Raw genomic sequence first — 18447 nt, 5'->3', positions numbered from 1 at the left:
CGAAGGTGGGAAGTTGGACGTGCCTCAGTTTTCTCCCCATAACCCAAGAAGGCCCTTGGCCAGTATGTCCCGCCTGCATCACTAGGCTCCCCTCAGCGGCTCTCCACATCTGATTCCTATCATTGTACCTCTGTGCCCCATTTTCCTGATTCCTTTATCTCTTTTGGGTCACATTACAAATGGGGTAACAGAAGCTCTGAGTCCCCAGTGGCAGCTGATGACTGCTTCCCTTGAGATCTAGCTAAGATTGCCTTGGACAGTATTCCCAAGCCCACATGCAGTGGCATTCCAAATCTACCCTCAAGGTTTCTACAAGTCCCTAAAGGGTTGAAAAAGCTTGGGATCATCTTGGCATCATGTTTGCCTTATGTCTTGAAATTCCCCCAAACCTACACACCCGAGGCAGATAATGTACATGGCAGAATTACCTGGAGCTGGGGGTGGGGGAGGAGGGATGAGGGACAGCAGAGAAGAGGTTGTATCACTGCCCTGTGAAAGCTTCAGACTGAATACTTGACTCCATTATTTTTAATTGAAATACAGTTGATTTACAATATTGTGTTAGTTTCGGGTATTCAGTAAAGTGATTCAGAATATACCTATACATATATACACACACGCAACACACACACACACACACACACACACACACACACACATATATACACATATATATTCTTTTTCAGATTCTTTTTCATTATGGTTTATTACAGGATATTGAATGTAGTTCCCTGTGCTATACAGTAAGACCTTGTTGTTTATCTGTTTTATATATGGTAGTTTGTATCTGCTAATTCCAAACTCCTGATTTTTCCCTTCCCCCCCTTCCCCTTTGGTAACCATAAATGTGTTTTCTTTGTGAGTCTGTTTCTGTTTCGTAAATAAGTTCATTTGCATCGTTGTTTTAGATTCCACATATAAGCGATATCGTATGATATTTGTCCTGGTCTGACCTACTTCACTCAGTATGACCATCTCTAGGTCCATCTGTGTTGCTGCAAATGGCGTTATTTCACTCTTTTTTATGGCTGTTGACTTCATTTTTCTTTTTTTAGATTTATTTATGGCTGTGTTAGGTGATTCCATTTTTCTTAAAAGCCATTGTAGTGGGACTTTTCACCTCCTGTAGTGGCCCCGTCTCCTCCCTCCATCTTCACTCTCCTCTATTCCTCTCCTGACCTCCAAACTCGTTGCTTTGCTGTTTGCCAGCTCATACCCTCAGCATCTCACCTCCACCATCAAAGGTTAGGAATGTCTTTTCCTAAACACAGCCAGTTTATTCCCCAAGAGGACTTGTGGAACCAGCAGCTAAGATGCTAAGGTTTTCATTCTGGCTCCAAGCAGAACCAACCAGGTGTCCCTACAAAGGCGTACAGGGTCGTCGCTCTCTGTTTACTCGGCCGTGCGTCTTCTCATTTAGATGTTCCAAGCAGGAGTATGCCATGCGCACAGCTTCTGCGCTTTCTGTAGAGGGACATCAGCGTCGCCGCTGTCTCGGTGGCAGGAATCCTCACGGCCACAGTGTCGCTGCTGCTGGTGTTGGTCACGTACATCAGGAAGAAACAGCCATCGTGAGTAGCTCTTAGCGCCCGCCTTCCTTCCAAGAACTCACAGATTTTTGTACCAACGTTGCCCCCAAATTTCCTCTGACCCTGGATTTAGGAGGACAGTGGGGACCTCTGAGCCTGGCTGTGCGTCAGCATCAGCTGACATGCCTCCTAGACGTGCAGATCACCCAGGCCATTGGTTTTCAGACACTGCCTTGTGGTTCTGATGCACAGCTGGGTTCAGGGTTTCCTGGTTTGGGCCATCCTTGCCTCTGAAGGCCACCAGAGGTGAGGCCGCACCTCTTCCCATACTGAGGACCACTGAAAGACGAGATGGTACAGCCTCTGGCTGGAAGATTGGAAAACAGGAATATGGATGTAGAAAAGAAAGGCAAAGTATAGCTCCAGGTGTGTGGGGATGGATGAGGCTGAGGAGGAGAGGAGAGGAGGCTGACGTTCGGCTCGTTCAGACTGCTGCAGCCGCGCTGATGGTTAGAATATTGAAAGATGCCTCTGTTGGTTGGTAAACAGCCCCTTTCCAGGACCTCCCCACACTTCCCAGTCTTCCCCATGACCCAGCAAGTGAAGGGTTAATGGCTGGTGCGGAGGGGCGGAGGGGTGCGGTGAGAGGGCCTCCAGGGCTCTGCTCCATCAGTGGCCATTTTCAATAGTCAGTGTATGTCTGTACCACTTGTTAAGTACTTCAACTATCTCCCTGATGAGAGGGCTCAAGCACAGTGGCGCTAACCAGGAGCAGGCACTAGAAAGCAGAGTTTACAAGATTATGCATTTGCAGTAATTGCGCCTCGAAATTATGTGCCTTGGTCTGTATCCCTTGGGACCCACATTCCTGATCACGGGGAAAAGCAGCTCTCCAAGGCCCCTCACGTCCTGCCCAGCACTGTGTTAGGTCCTCGGCCTGTCCACAGAGAAAGGAGGCCGTGGTGTGTGATGAGGGGTGAAGTGTCCACCCCCCATCCCATCCCTGCCAAACTCTGCAGTATTTAAATTTCCCCACAAGAGTTGCATTGCTTTCCCTAAGTGTGCTTGAAAATGCCAGGCTCCCGGGACCGGTAACCCATTCCGGCCAGCCACCATCGCCTCCCACCCAGCTTTCTGGGAGAGCAGAGAGAGAGCAGTGGGTCCCCTGAAGCGAAAGGGGAATCCTGAATATGGCAGAAGTTAGAGAAGATTTAAAGCCCTCTTGGAAATAAGTTTGACGGGCTTCACAGTTCTGACTGGGGCTTATCCATTGGATTCACCATTTCCCTTCCGTGTCTCTCAGAGGTATCAAAAGAAGTGGTGAAGGGGAATTCCCTGGCCGTCCAGTGGTTAGGACTCTGCGCTCTCACTGCGCAGGGCCCGGGTTCGATCCCTGGTCAGGGAACTAAGATCCTGCAAGCTGTGTGGTGCAGCGGGACGGGGTGAAGTGGTGAAGACTGGCTCCGTCCCACAGAGACGAATCAAAGCTGTGGAGAGCCTGTGTTAGTTATGAGAACGTGGTGGGAAAGGATTTTCCCAGAGACTCTGTGGTGCCCCGAGGCAAAATGAATTTCACCCGCGACAAGCCTTCCTGATGGGAAGTACATAGAGTCCTCACCCCGCAGAAACATCAGCCGCTATTTCCTCCCACGGGGTAGCTGGTAGGAATTGCTACCCATTTAGTTGTGCGGTACAGTTCCTGTGTACTTTGTTTTAGATCTCCTTCAGCAAACATGACCTACAGTATTTTTATAATGAATGGAAAGACTTGGTGGCAAAAGTCTCAAGCAAAGAAGACCAGAAAACATGGAGGAAAACAGGAACAGTTGAAGTTACATTCCAGTGTCTAAGCCAGGTGATGGGGCCAGCCAACCAGCACCCAAAGCCGTGATGCGAGGCGATTCTCCATCCAGACTCCGTGGAGAGGCAGTTGGATTTCTGGCTGTGAGGTGCACGCTGCAAAATGTTTACCTTTTCCTCTCCACTTTGAATGGACCAAGAAAATTTTGACCACAGAATGCTCATAATGGTAATGGCGTTAACGACTAGTACGGGAGACTTAGCACATTTCCCCAAAGACTGACCTGACACACAATGGATTCATTTATTATAGCAGTGCTTCATTTTCTCAGCCGTTCACTGAACAGATATGAATTGAGCACCCCATATACAGACAATATCAAAATACATGAGGCAACCAAAGATGCTCGAATCAGCAGGCATGGCCCTCGCAGGTTTCTGAGGACATGGCAGGCAGCTGGCTGAGGCCCTTTGGTAGTCGGTCTATGCCTCTCTGTCCCCATGGCCAAAGGGGCCAGGGGTCTGAGGGCTGGGGTCCAGAGGAGAAAGGTGAGAAGCGGGGGACTCAAGTTGGCGTTGCAGGCTCAAGAGAGCAGCCATTGCAGCTCAGGCAACTCTCGCCCCTACACTGGAAGGCAGGGTCCAGAGAGAAGGACGCTGCCCCGCCCCCCGCCCCCCGGGAGGGAGGGTCCTGAGGCTGGGGGAGGATGTGTTCCGCCACACGTGCGGCCACAGCGGCCCCTCAGGTCCACGTGCTCCAGGTGTGATTCATGCCTTCTCGTCTCGACCTGAAGAGGATGCACACTGTCTTGTGGTGCCAGTCAGGGGATGCAGAAGGGGCAGTGGGGGAGCCCAGCCACGAGCACGCTGGCGGGGGCGTCTCAGCCGCACTAGGAAGGGCGAGGACGGGAGCGAGATCTGAGGTCAGAGATGCAAAGAAGGGGTGTGGCCTAAGCCAAGGGTCCGAATCAAGGGGTGGGGGGACCTGGCCGAAGACACCCGTGAGGGGCATGGCCTGAGGGCCCAAGCGAAGGCTTGACTTGAAGGGGTTTGGGGTGGGGCGTGTTAGCCGGGGAGGGAACGGGGCTCTAGGGAGGAGGTGGCCTCGCGAGGGCCGAGGGCACACCGTGCTGGACCTGCCAGCAACGGGTAGACTGGAGCGCAGATGGAGAACCCGGGAGGGGCGCGTCAGGGAGGGCATGGTCCAGGGACCAGAGGCGTGGCCGGGACGTAAGGGCATGGCTGGTGTTCACCCCTCCCTGGGGGAGAATGTCCTCTGGCGCAGGGATGTTGTTGGCTGCTCTTGTTGTAGGAAACATCTGCGGTTTCCCCAGGGGTAGACCTCTTGCAGGCCAAGACGCTCGCCCAGGCTCGTACTCCCCCTGGCTGGAGAGGACCCAGGCCTCCTGCTAGCTGCCGGCCTCCACACTCCTTTCCTGGGTCTCAACAAGTCTCTTGGGTCACCTTCCCGGCTTCAGCCTGGGACCCATCCTCCACCTTAATAAGCTACACTTACTGAGACCCTGTTATGTGTGTAAACTCTCGATCCATATTGAAGTATAGTTAATTTACAATGTTATGTTAATTTCTGCTGTACAGCAGAGTCATTCAGTTATACATATGTATATTCTTTTTTAATATTCTTTTCCATTATGGTTTATCATAGGATATTGAATATAGTTCTCTGTGCTCTACAGTAGAACCTTGTTGTTTATCCATTCTATATATAAAAGCTTACATCTGCTAACCCCAGCCTCCCATTGCATCCCTCCCCCAATCCCCTCCCCCTTGGCAACCACCAGACTGTTCTCTATGTCCATAATTCTATTTCTGTTTCATGGATATGTTCACTTGTGTCATATTTTAGATTCCACATATAAGTGATATCATATGGTATTTGTCTTTCTCTTTCTGACTTACTTCACTTAGTATGATAATCTCTAGGTCCATCCATGCTGCTGCAAATGGCATTATTTTGTTCTTTTTTATGGCTTAGCAGTATTCCATCGTATATATGTACCACATCTTCTTTATCCATTCATCTGTCTGTGGACATTTAGGTTGTTTCCATGTCTTGGCTATTGTGAATAGTGCTGCTATGAACATAGGGGTACATGTATCATTTTGAATTGTAGTTTTGTCTGGTTATATGCCCAGGAGTGGGATTACTAGATCATATGGTAATTCTATTTTTAGTTTTCTGAGGAACCTCCATACTGTTTTCCACAGTGGCTACACCAACTTACATTCCCACCAACAGTGTAGGAGGGCTCCCTTTACTCCACAACCATTCCAGAATTTGCTATTTGTAGACTTTTTCATGATGGCCATTCTGACTGGTGTGAGGTGGTACCTCATTATAGTTTTGATTTGCATTTCTCTAATAATCAGCAATGTTGAGCATCTTTTCATGTGCCTATTGGCCACCTGTATTTCTTGGAGAAATGTCTATTTAGGTCTTCTGCCTATTTTTTGATTGGATTGTTTGGTTTTTTTTGTTGTTGAGTTGTATGAGCTGCTTATATATTTTGGAAATTAAGCCCTTGTCGATCACATTGTTTGCAAATATTTTCTCCCATCCTGTAGGTTGTCTTTTCATTGTGTTTATGGTTTCCTTTGCTGTGCAAAAGCTTGTAAATTTGATTAGGTCCTATTTGTTCATTTTGTTTTTATTTCTATTGCTTTTGGAGACTGACCTAAGAAAACATTGGTATGATTTACGTCAGAGAATGTTTTGCCTAGCATTTCTAAAAAGCTAGTCTACCCCCAGATCCCACTTGTGACACCTCTTTCAGAGGTCTGTCTTATCCCAGCCCTGCCTTGGGCTTCCTCTCCACAGAGAGGCATTGTAATGTAACTGGATGAACGTTGGGCCACTCTTGGGAGACCTCAACTCATCTCCCCTCTGTGGGCCTCAGTTTCCTCTTCTACAGGATGGGCAGCCTAAGGTTTGCCTTGCCTACATTGCAGAGTTGTAAAGGGCAAGTAACAGAGTCAACATGAAATGACTTGCATAAAATGCCCTGTCGCTGGGATAATGACTACATCTCTGTGAATCAGACACTAGGCCCAGCACTTTACATATATTAACCAATTTACAGAGAGTAAATCATTTCCCCCTTTGCTTTTAGGGATGGAAGATGTTTCTTCAGGAAAAAGAAAGAAAGAAAAGAAAGACTGAATTCAATGTAGTTCAGTGCCCACTGTATGTGCCACACCCACACCTGTATATTGCCCCTCCCCCCTCTTCCCATTGATGAACATTAGTTTGTTCTCTATATCTTTTGAAATGAAATTTTAATAGCTGCTCTATCTCCCTTTGAGTTAACATAGCTCTAGCTTGGACATAGCCTGAGTACATTTGAATGGTGGCCCCTGAAAAGATAGTCCACATCCAAATCCCTAGACCCTGTTACCTTCTTTGGAAAAAGGGTCTTTACAGATGTTATTAAGGATCTTAAAATGAGATAATCTGGATCACCTGGGTGGGTCCTAAATCCAAGGACAAGTGTCATAAGAGAGAGAAGAGGAATAGACACGAAGAGAAGACAGAGGTAGAGATTGGAGTCATGTGGGCACAGCTGAGGAAGCCAAGGATTGCTGACAGCCCCCAGAAGCTGGAAGAGGTAAAGTATTTCTCCCCTAGAGCCTCCAGACCTACTGGGTCCCTGATGACACCTTGATTTCAGACGTGTGGCCTCCAGAATGTGATGGTCAATTTTTGTTGTTTTAAACCACCCAGTTGGTGATAATTTATTGTGGCAGTCCTAGGAAACAAATACATGGCCATATGAACTGTCTCTGATGCTTGAGTCTTGAGGGCACGTAGGATTCGGCTGGAGGGACGCTGGGGATTGAGGCGGTGAAGAGAGGGGGATGGTGTTTAGGGCATCAAGGGAAGTGCACAGTGGTGGGGCAGACCCTGTGGTTTGTGGCTGGCAGGTTTGCAGTTTCCTGGGGACAGCTGGTGGGGAGCCCTGGACCCCCTGGATCCCTGGGCCCGTCTTATGCTGGTCTGGGCAGCATCACTCAGCAGCCGCCCAGAAGCCCTCACCACCAGGGAGGGAGGGACCATGGGAGGAGGTGAGGGGAAGGCACTTCCGGAGAGCCTTCTGTAAAAACCCCCTGCCAGCCAGGCCTAGCGCCCAGGGGGTGGGGGTGGGGGTGGAAGGAGAAGCATTGGGTGGGAGGGGGTGAGAGAATAAGGTGCGGGAGGGGGAAGGGGTGGAATAAGGTGGAGGGCAGGGATGAGAGAGGAAGGGGGGGCTGACAAAATGTCTTGAGGAAGAGGAGGGCTCGGGAAGAGTAAAGCAGGAGGGTGGGGGAGGGGAGAAAAAATAAAGGGGGGGCGGGTGGGGGAGGAAAAAGCAATAAGGGGGTGTAGGTGGGAGAGTAGAGAAGTGGGGTGATGGAGGGGGAAGACTTGGATGGAGGAGGGGGTGGGAGCAAGGAGGGGGGAAGGAATAAAGAAGGAGGGGGCTGGGGAAGAAGAACGGGGAGACTTAGCGAATGTGGCAGAGGGGTGGGGGAGGGGCTCTCCCTAGTCAGCATCAACAACAGTGTTACTATTGAGCGCTGGTCCCCACTCAAGCAAACATTTAGTGGGCACCTCCCTGTGCCAGACACAGTGCCCTGGGGGCAAATACATCCCGACTCACACGCCCTCCCAGAGCTCTGCTGGGAGATAGCATGGCCCTGCCCTTGGCCTCTGTGATCCACCCCCTTCAGTCATGGGGTGGGCACGATCATTCCCATTTCATAGACAAGGAAACTGAGGCTAGAGAGGGGAAGAGCAAAAGTTCTGTGAAAGCAGGGCCCTGGTTACCCCAGGCGGGCAGCTGCCCCATAGGTCTCTGAGTGCCTGGCCAGCCATTTCCACCCGAGGTCCATCTGCTCCAGACTTCACCGCCACGGCATTTCCCAGGCATGCTCCCCGGGGAAGCTGGGCCCAGCTGGACCCCAATACTTCTCCAAGCCTCAGTTTCCTCATCTTGGCAACGGGGGTAAGAATTTACCTCCTTCACGGGGCTGTCGGGTGGTTCATTCAGCAAACATTTCTTGAGCTCTCGCTGTGTGCCAGGCACTGTGCTGGGCTGGGCGCTGGGGATGCCGAGGGGAGCACGTGGATCAGCTGCCCGACAGCAGGCTGCTGGTGGCCTCCTGAGCGTGGAAGGAGATGTGGCTGTCAGGGCTCGGGTATACAGCAGGCACACCATAAATGCCAGATTCTTCCTTGAGCTCCCGACAGGTTGTACGCCTGTCCTCATTCCATCCTCATCCAGACCTCTCAGGACCCCAGACCTGAGAGGCAGGCCACCCTCCCACTGGCCTCCTACCCCTACCTCAGCTTCCATTTGAGAAACAAGTTGGGGTCATGTGCCTCTAGCCTCCACCAGCGGCCTCCCCAGCCCCGTGGGCCCACTGGGAGCCTGCCCTGAGCGGTCTCTCCCTCATTCTCTATCAAAGAGGTGGTTTCCTTTGTGTTCCCAGTTTGCTCAGGGCTTCCACCTCCAGCTCAGTGGCTGGTCCAGCCAGCCTGGCCCTGGCGTGGTGAAGGGTGGCCGCCACACAGCACAGGAGATTTCAGGGCTGAGCCTTGTGGAGGCTCTGGGCTCCATTTGAGCCAGCAGACCTCAGGCTCTGCCATTTACTAGCTGTGAAATCTCAAGCTTCAGTTTCCTCTTGGCCTCAGTTTCTGTATCTGTAAAACGGGGCTAACCTGCTTCTTGTGGCTGTTGTGAGCATTAAATGCACCTTAGCTGGAGTCAACACACAGGAGTGCTCAATATAAATGAATAAATACATCTTAGCTGTTATGATTGTTCTGCAAAACTGTGGCTTTTTACCTGTCCAGCATCCTTCCAGCCGTAGCCTCCAACTTCCCTTTGGGTTCTTCTCCCCGGTCTCAGTGTGGTGTGGATGGGCTTTGTGCCTGGGTCCTAAGCCACTCTCACATCCAATCCGCTGGTTTCAGGGACTTGGTAAGGGATGGACATGTGATCCACTCAGCCAATGAGCTGTGATGGAGCTTATGCTGGGAATACTGAGAAATAGATGTTTTCTCCTGAGTGGGATTTGAAGCTGAGTTGTTATCTTGGACCCCAGGGAGAAAAGTTATCTGAGAATAAAGTCAACAGATAGAGGAGGTAACAACCCTGAGGCCATCATTTGAGCCTTGAGTAAGTTGTTCCTGAAGCCCATACATGAGCTTTTCATCCATCATGCTATATTTGTTAAACTCCATTATGTGCCAACTGCGACTCTAGTTGCTGGGGATGCAGCCAGGAACAAGATAATCCCCACCTCACAGAGGTCCAGTCTTGCCCCAGGGCCTTTGCATCTGCTGATCCCTCTGCTTGAAATGCTGTTCCCCCAATATCTCCATGGCTCCCTCCTGTACCTCCTTCAAGTCTCGACTCACAGGTTATCCCCTCAGTGAGGCCTGCCCTGACCCCTCTGTTCAAATTCACACACCTATGAACCTCTTCCACCCTTTCCTGATTTATTTCACTCCTTAGCGCTTGAGCCACCTGATATACTCCATGGAATACTTGATTATTTTGTTACTTCTCTGTCTCCCCCACTAGACTGTCAGCTCCACAAGAGAAGGGATTTTCATCTGTGTTGTTGACAGCAGCTCCATAGCGCCTAGAACAGAGTGTGGCATAGAGTAGGTACTCAGTGTTGAATGAATAGGGAGCCCCGGAAGGCCTATCTGAAGAGATGACATTGTCATTGCGGTTTGGACGTTTAAGAAGAGCGGTCCATTTGATGACCCCCAGAGGAGGGCACAGCCTATGGCTGCTGTAGCAAATTGATTCTCTTCTGACTTAAGCCAGGTTGGATTCATTTTCTTAATCCACTTTCAACCTTTAGAATCCTAAATTGCTCTTGGAAGGATGCTGTACTCAAGAGCTACGCCCTGGAGGGCGCAAGGAAATCCTGTTCCTGCCCTTGGACGTGCAGTCGGTAGCACGCTATCGAAACTGGGGAAACGGAGAGATGATGGTGGTGGTGATGATGATGGCGACAATGGAGCACCTGCTTTGATGCTCATGAGGTGGGTACCACTATCATCCTCATTTCCTGAATGAGGAAACTAAGGCACAGAGAGGTCAAGTAACTCGCTCAAGGTCCCTCAGCTCTAAGTGGAAGAACCAGACAAGAACAGCAAGGAGGTAAATGTCACGTCGTCTGACCACCCAGAGGAAAGGCGGGTGCTGCCCGGTTGAAGACACCCAGGTGGGAGGGCATTCGGTAGGGGCCCTGGGGGCATCACTGCGCTGAGATGTGAGTCTTCTCTGGCAGCCTGAAACCTCCACCCCAGGGCCCACCTGCCGGGTGTTACCCATGCAGTGGCCTGGCGTCTTTTTGGCTGTGGAACCAAATCTGGCCGGCTCAAGGGCAGGTGAAACCAGCACAGAGTCCCACCCCACCCAGTCTGAGGATGGGGAAGGCTTCCTGGCGGAAGCGGCATTTAATCAGAGACCTGGAGAAGGAAGAGTCAAATGGAGGAGAAGAGGTGGGGAAAGAGAGTTCAGGCGGGGACCAGCTGGGCAAGGGCCCGGGGTGGGGGTGGGGGTGGGTGTGAGTGATCAAATTCTTCTGAGGCTCTTCGCATGTCTAGAGTGAATATTTACTCAGACCCACGCTGGGCAAACACACCGCAACTTTTCCAGCCCACTGTTCCATCCGCTCTTTCGTCTGCACATTCAAGAGACGCATCCACCACCCTCCACTTTGGCAAAACACATGGCGTTATCTGCAGGCCAATCTCGGAACTGTCTGAGCACCCAGCTGGCCTGGGCCCCTCAGGACGTGGTCTCTGAGATGGAAGTGGGTTAGAGGGTTGCTGAGCCAGTGCCTTGCAGAGGCTGGGAGCCCCTTTCTCAGGCCTGAAGACCCCAGAGACAGCAAGCCTCAAATGCTGCTGCCCCTCGGGCACCCCACAGGCGGCCTGCTCAGCTTCCAGCTCTCTGGGAGGCCGGCCCCACAGGGAGCTATTTTGCAATCAAGCTTTCCTCCTCCCATGTCCACCATGACCTGGGCTATGGGGCCAGACTGCCCTGCTCCCATCATGCCTGGCCACTTGGAGTCGGTTGTTTAACCTCTCTGGGCTTCACTTACCTTATCTGGAAAATGGATTCAATGGGTTAAACTGTAAACCGCTCACAACATTGTGTGGCACGTAGTAAGTGCTCAGTAAGTGCTGCTATTATAATTGTAGCTTATGTGGTTCTGATGCTGTGATTTCTCTCCTCTTCAGTTTGCTGGGGCATTCTTCTCTCATTGCCCCAGGAAAGGAGCATCCAGTATGGAAACAAAGATTTTATTCTGCCTCCTGAATTTCACGATGTCTGTGGGGAAAGGGAGCTCTTCTAACGAAAACAGTTTTGGGAGAAATCTATGTAGGGGGAAAGTACCCAGCCTGAAGCTTAGAAAAAAGATTTCCTGAGTAGGAGGGGGGATTTAGGGAACTGGGGGGTAGTAGAGGCTGGGGGAGAGGGTCCCAGGAAAGGAGTCCTGGGGTAAAGCATGAAGGAAATGCCAGGCCAGTTGGGGAGCTGAACCCACGTCCCCCAGGGCGCAGGTGCAAGAGAAGAAAGATTTTTTTGGTCTCAACGGTGGGCCTAGGACAGCCCATGTAGGTCCCCAAGGCCCCACGGGTGACGAGCCACTGAAGAGGTGAGAGAGCCCCCAGAGCCTCAGGGCAGTGGGAGTAGATGGGGCAGAGTGGATTCCAGGACAGGCCCGGCCTTGTAGCCCGACAGCTCCGTGGGCCGCCGAGGGAGCAGATGTTAGATGTGGTCAAGTGGTCAGAGGGTGGGTGAGTGAGGAGGAGAAGAGGCTGAAGAAGAGGTTGTGAGCAGCGCAGGAGGTGGTCAGGTGCAGTGCGCGGGGCTGGGCTGGGATCGGGTGCGTGCTGGGGGACACACCATCTCCGTGTCTTGACGACATGACCGATCCTTCTTAGAAGCCATCCCTGACACCCCCAGGCTGTGTCGGGCTCCTCTGTGTATACACAGTGTCCAGGCTTCTGCCTTCCCAGCCCTGGTCATCCTGGTGACCCAGCTGGCCCCTCGCCTAGACCGTGAACCATCTGAGGGCAGGCACAGGGCTGTCGTTGTTGACCTGATGGCTGGCACACAGGAGGTGCTCTGACCTTTGCGGTGTGGACCTACTTGGGAGGTTTATCGTCTCTCCGGCTTTAACCTGTCTGTGGAATAAATAAATCACTCATATGAGCAATTCAGCCAGGGACAGGCCCCGGGTCCATGTCCCCTTGGGAAGGGAAAGTGGGGGCATTCCAGTTTCCAATGAGTCCTGGGGATCCCCCTCCCACTGCCACTACCCCACCCCCATTCCGGCACACAGCTCCCCTCCCTTACCCTCTCCAGGTTTAGGGGATGCTGTTGGGATCATCATTCTAGCATAACCCCTGCCTGCAGCTCGCCTCATTCTCCCCACTGCTGGGCAGGCTCTGCTTGGCCCCGGAAGTGCCGTCTGCCCTCCCTGGAGCACATGGCTTGCGATTTTCCTTGAACACAGCACTTTGTGACTTTGACGTAAACTTCAAACACAGCCCCCTTTCCTGTCTTCGCATCAAGGAAACAGGCTGAGTTTCAGAGAAAGGCGCTTCCAAGAGCACATCAGGCCTTCCGGGCCAGTCCCTGCCCAGCTTGGCTGCCGTGCTCCGCTGGGGTGTCCAGGTGAGTGGCTGGCCTCCGGCCTTCTGCCTCTTTCTTGCCAGCACGGCACCGCAGGGGCTTCCGGGGCAGCCAGCAGAGGGTGACTCAGATTCCCCACCCCCTCCACCCCGAGTGAGAAACCCTGGTGGGGTATGACCTCCTTACCCCTTGCCAGGGTGTATGAGTGGGTGGTTAGCCGGTGGTGGCTTCAGGCTGGGGGCTCGGGCTGCAGAGAAGCCCAAGTTAGTTTCTCGGACCCCAGTTCTTCATCTAGAAGCAGCTGTCTGTCGGCTTTGGGACCAGAGACCTTGCAGGTGGCCTGTGCCTCCACACCCGTCAGCACATCCCCAGGTAAGTCATCCCAGATGGGGCAGCACCCAGCCGCCATCTCCAGGGGTGGTCTGGGTCTGGTGAAGGAGGACAGAGTCAGGAGGACACTGTGGTACCAGAAGGGCTGTAGGACCGAGGTGGGTGACACCCAGCTGGGAAAGGAAGCAGACACGACCTGTGGCCACCCTGAGGGAAGGAGGTCTCGCTCCAGCGGGCCCGCCGAGTGGTAGTGGACGCCTATATCCAGGGGCCACAGAGGTGCCTGCTCAGTCCCTAGCCTCCTGCAGGGCCCCATCAGTGCAGCAACCTTGACTTCAGGAAGCAGAGAAAACTCCAGAGAAAGCAAACGTGTGCTCTGTCCCCCAGGGCCGTGAATATGAGGGTGGCTCAACAGGGCTGTGAACTTGAACATCAAAATGCCGGATGATTCCCATGAGGGGACCCAGGACAGGCTCCAGCCATTTGTAGGGGAGCTCAGGTTAAAGGGGAAACAGAGATGTGAAGAAGGAAACAGCTCGAATCCTGCTCAACCGCTGTGTGTCCTTGGCAAGTTGCTTGGCCTCTCTGAACCTCACTTTGCCCATGTGTTAAATGCAGATGCAAATGTTGGCAACTAGTAGGTGCTTGGCTCCTGACTGTGGGGTGAGAGGTTGGGAGAGGTGTCCCAAGCAGGAAAGGGTCTTGGCAGGAAGGAACAGGGGTTCGTGTGGTGAACGGCTCAAGATGAGCTTTGTCGCTCTTGTCTTAGCCACGGCAGCAAGCGCACAGTAGGTGCTTAACAAAGCTTTGCTGAGAGATTAGGGTCAGGGACTCCTGTGCTGGAAGGTCCTTGGGTATCACCTGTGAGGGCTCTTACCCTGCCAGTGCAGAGCTGCTTTTTCCTGTTGTCGCCTGTCCTCCAGCCTTGCCACACAGCCCCGGCAGGGACGCTGGGCAGGCAGGCGGCCCAGCTGGATGGTGTTTCGTGTACACCCTGGAGCCAGGAGGCCGATTTGAGGCCTGGCTCTGCCACCTACTGTGTGTGCCGTGTGACCTTGGGCAATTTCCTCCTTCTCTGGGTCTTCAGGTGTCAAATCCACAAATCCTCTACACACAGCATTCTCCCGAGGATTAGGCGAGTGAATTTCTCTCGAGTGCCTGGCACACAATAGTGCCGTATAAGCATATTGCTAAAGTCCTAATTACGATCACTAGCTCTGGGCGGCCTCATAGCTCCTGGAGACTCTCCTGGGGGCTGCAGCAGCCAGACCTCTCCATGCTGGCTGCTCCCCGCCGCACCCCAAAGCATAGCGTTAAGGAAGTGCTTCTTAACTGGAGCCAGTTTTGCCTCCCCCATGCCTGCTGGGGACATTCAGTGCCATCTGGAGACATTTTTGCTTGTGACTCAGGGGGTGTTACTGGTCTCTAGGAAGACAGAGGCCAGGGGTGCTGCTGAACACCCTACAATGCACGGATAGCACCGTGCGGTCCCCACTGTCAGGCTCTGTCCTCCTGACTCATCCCACCTTTTCTGTCCCCTAAGTCTTTTCCCATCTCCTGTTACACAGAGCCTGGCACCCAGAGAGGGATAGCTCCTTGCAGAGGTTACACAACCCTTAGAACGCCAGCAGCAGAGGTTGAAATCGCTGGGGAGTGGTGGCAGTGGGGACTGATCTCGTGGCATTATTCAGTCAGTTGGTCAACAGATAGAGTCTGTTTGAGGCCTGAGGACCTGCTTCCAACCCCCAACAGGCCAGCACTCTTTACCCTGACAGTTGAAGGCAGCTCAAAGTGCAGCGACACCTGGGCCAGGCAGGCGTGGGAGCCCCTGGGGACCCAGATCAGAGCCGTGGATTGCATTCTCCCAATGGCCACGCACTAGAGTGGCTAGTGCTGGCTGCTGGTCAGAGAGACCTGAGTTCAAATCCTGACTGCCACTCACAGGCTACATGATTCTGAACATGACATTAACCTCTCTGAGCCTCAGTTTCTTTAGCTGAGGAATGGGGATAACAGTTCCCATTTGATGGAATTGCGGTGAGGATTAGATTAAATGGATAATGCTCAGAAGAGGTGTCGTAAAGTCTTCGGTACAGAGGCTATTGTTATTGTTGCCCGCTTGACAAATATTTGTCGGGAGGAAGCAGGGGCTATCGTGAAAACAAGACGGGCATAGGCTCTGCCTTGGGGAGCTCATGCTGGCCAGAGTCGGTGGAGCAAACAGACTGATCATACGTGGCCACCAGGGCTGTGATGCGGGAGGACGGGGCCCTGGGAGAACAGAGGAGGTGCCTGACTCAGCTGGGGAGGGAGGGGGAAAATCATGGAACACTTCTGGGTGGAAGGGACAGCTGAGGGTGGCCTGGAGAAGGGTGTGGACACTGTTCCAGGCAGAGGGAACAGCCTGTGCGAAATCTCCTCCGATTGGTCCTCTCCTCTCCCACCACTGGTTAGTGGAGGAAGCCGCTAGATCCTCCGTTCACTATTCTCTCCTAAGGAGGCCCCCACAGCCCCTCATCCCTCATCAGGCTGCCAAATTCCAAGGACCTGCAGAGGGGTCTCCACCCACCACAGCGGGCTGCATACCTTCCCAGGTACCCCAGTATCAGTAGCCTCTGCCCACCACGAACATTTATGGGGCACCTACGATGTGCCTGGCTGGTATAGGCAGGGGCAGGAGACCATGTCCACTCTCACCGTGCTTCCATTCTAGCAGGGGACAAAGATCCTGTGGCAACAAGTTGACGGTACATCACATTTTCAGTGGTGAAGAGCAGTAACGCTGGGTCAGGGATAGAGAGAGAAGGGGAGGAGATTTTAGAGAGGGAGGTCAGGGAAGACCTCTTGGAGGAGGAGGTGACATTTACACAGAGACCCGAATGAAGTGAGGGGTGTTGGGAGAAGTGTGTTCAGGCAAAGGGAACAGCCAGTGCAAAGGCCCTGAGGTTGGACCAGGCCTGATTTGTTTCAGTGCTCTGAACAAGTAACATAAGGAGGCCCGTGTGGCTGGTGGGGAGTAACTGAAGGCCAGGAGGCAATGGGGCAGATTGGGCAAGGCCGCTGTAAGAACCTGGACTTTAACCTTGAGTGACGTGGGAGTCCTGGAGGGCTGCGAGCAGAAAAGGACGGGCCAGGACAAGGGCGGGCCAGGCCCCATGCTCAGTGTTTGGTGAGCCTTCTCTCACGGAATCCCCACAGCCCCGCAGCGCTAGGCACCTTCATTGGTGCTGTGTTCCAGGTGGGTCTGGCGAGCATGGCTCCCCGCCCAGGACCACACTGCTACTACCCAGTAGATCCATGATTTCATGATCAGATCTGATGCCCTGGTGTCAGGGAAAGGATAAGGAGCCTGTTGCCATCCAGGGCACAGCGCTAACTGCTGTCTTTGTGACTTGGAACGTAACCAAGATGGCAGCTGACAAATGTCTGTGCTGCCTCTGTTGGTGGCCTGCGGACTGGGGAGCAGGAAGGGTGGCTTTAGGGGGGACTTGGGGTCTCGGGCAGTGAGGGGCTGCGCACCCATTCCTTGGGTGGGGACACTTGATGTCTGGCTGTGGGTGGCACCTGGGGCCTCCAGACCTGCCAGGTCCAGGGGGATCATCTCATTCCGTCGGCAGCCTGACTGCCTCAGTCTTCCCTCTGGTGTCTCATGGTAGACATTTAACTGGGGCTTTGGATACTGAGTCTGTTCTGTGGAACAGCAGCACTTCCAGGCCCTGCTACGTAGGTGTGAGGAATAAACAAAGCTGAAAAGCGTCGTCCTTTCCTGGCAGGTCTTCTCAGAGCCTTTAATATGCAAATATGCTTTCCACAGCTTTTGTAAACATAGTTGATCTCTTGACCCGTATTTCCTTCAAAGTATGTTTGGGGCATCCTCTGTGTCTGGAACAGGTAGAATTTAACCCTGCCTGTCCCCAAAAAGGATGCTTAAAGGGTGGGATTTCAGGCAGCTCCCTCTAGCCAAGGATCAAACTCTCCTCCCCTTTCCCCAGGACCTGGGCTGTGAGAACGAGGCTGGGGTCCCGTGGTCTCTCTGTGGAGCTGCAAACCATGGGAAGGCCAAATGAGCATCTCTGAACTCACGAGGACCTCGCAAGCTCAAGGGGAGGATGGAGGGGGTCAGCCCAGGCAGGAGTGGGGTGGGGAAGTCTCATGGTGGGCATGTCTCTGAGGAAAGCCGTGCAGCCTGCAGGGACATGGCTCAGGACAGAAACATCTGATCGTCCAGGAGGCTGCCAACCGGTCAGGCTTCTCTGAAAGCTGTTGTTATTACTGTTGTCGTTGTTATTGGCAAAGGGACAGGGAAGTGGGAATAAAGCTGAGAATGCGTGGGGAAGGCTTCTGCCTCTGACACCTTGGACTCAGGTCCGACATGGCCAGTCATGGCTTCTGGCCCTGGACTGGGTCTCAAGAGGCAGCCTCTCCCCACTCCCGCTTCTGCACTCATCTGCCTCCGGCTACCCAGGCTGCACCTGTGGCCACCACAGGGTGGAGCTTCTCAAACTGTGTTGTTGACAGTTTCCTGCCACAGCTTCCTGCCCCAGAGACCAGCTTCACTACCCCCATCCCTCCCCATGGTCCCTGGACAAACCCTCTCTTCGCTGCCTTGCCTTAGGTCCTGATACCCTGTGGGGAGCAGGGCCGTGAGTCTGCCAGGCAGGGCTGGCTGGACTCGGGGAGTGGAGAGAAGTGGGGAGGGTGTATCCGGCGGAGCACAGTGCATGGAAGTGCATTTGAAGGAAGGCTGATAGTGCAGCCTGGCTGGAGCAGAGGGAGGGCCAAGGAATTTAGTCTGATTCAATGATGTAGGCAGGAGGGAGCCACAGTAGGTTCTTGAGCAACGGAGGCCTTGGGGAAGAATCGCCTAAAAGCAACTTGCAGATCCTGGAGCTTCAGCTCATGTGGGAAACAGACTGTGGGGTTCAGCCGACCACAGTCACCGTGTGAGTTAGATCTGGATCTCAGGTTTTATTAATAGACACAGCAGGTGGAGATCAAAGGAGGTGATGGCAGCACAAACCGACCTCAGGGGAGAGCTCTGGATGAGACAAGTGGGAGTGGCAGCATGGGTAGCCACAGCCGGGATGGCCTAAGCAGGGGACGGGGGTTGGAGAGGGAGA

The 18447-nt window shown here is 53.1% G+C and overlaps 1 protein-coding gene and 1 long non-coding RNA gene across 3 annotated transcripts in view; both read left to right on the top strand.

The window, feature by feature from the left end:
- Positions 1 to 1438: 1438 nt before the first annotated feature.
- LOC141276303 (uncharacterized) lies at positions 1439 to 7095 on the top strand. The gene is made up of 3 exons (XR_012325585.1): positions 1439 to 1571; positions 3247 to 3558; positions 6461 to 7095. It is a non-coding gene; the product is annotated as an uncharacterized lncRNA (long non-coding RNA).
- A 3275-nt stretch (positions 7096 to 10370) lies between these two features.
- Positions 10371 to 18447, top strand: part of ZAP70 (zeta chain of T cell receptor associated protein kinase 70) — a 32560-nt gene continuing 24483 nt past the window's right edge. Inside the window, exons 1-3 of one of the 2 annotated variants that reach the window (XM_019931140.3) lie at positions 10371 to 10389; positions 12938 to 13039; positions 13281 to 13369. The gene's annotated coding sequence lies outside the window, so the exon portion shown is untranslated. Of the gene's footprint in view, positions 10390 to 12937; positions 13040 to 13265; positions 13370 to 18447 lie in introns of those variants that run through there. The other variant, XM_019931141.3, reaches the window with a different exon arrangement.

The sequence above is a fragment of the Tursiops truncatus genome, chromosome 14, assembly GCF_011762595.2.
Source record: "Tursiops truncatus isolate mTurTru1 chromosome 14, mTurTru1.mat.Y, whole genome shotgun sequence".
Taxonomy (NCBI): Eukaryota; Metazoa; Chordata; class Mammalia; order Artiodactyla; family Delphinidae; genus Tursiops; species Tursiops truncatus.
This window is presented reverse-complemented; position numbering and strand designations above follow the sequence as displayed.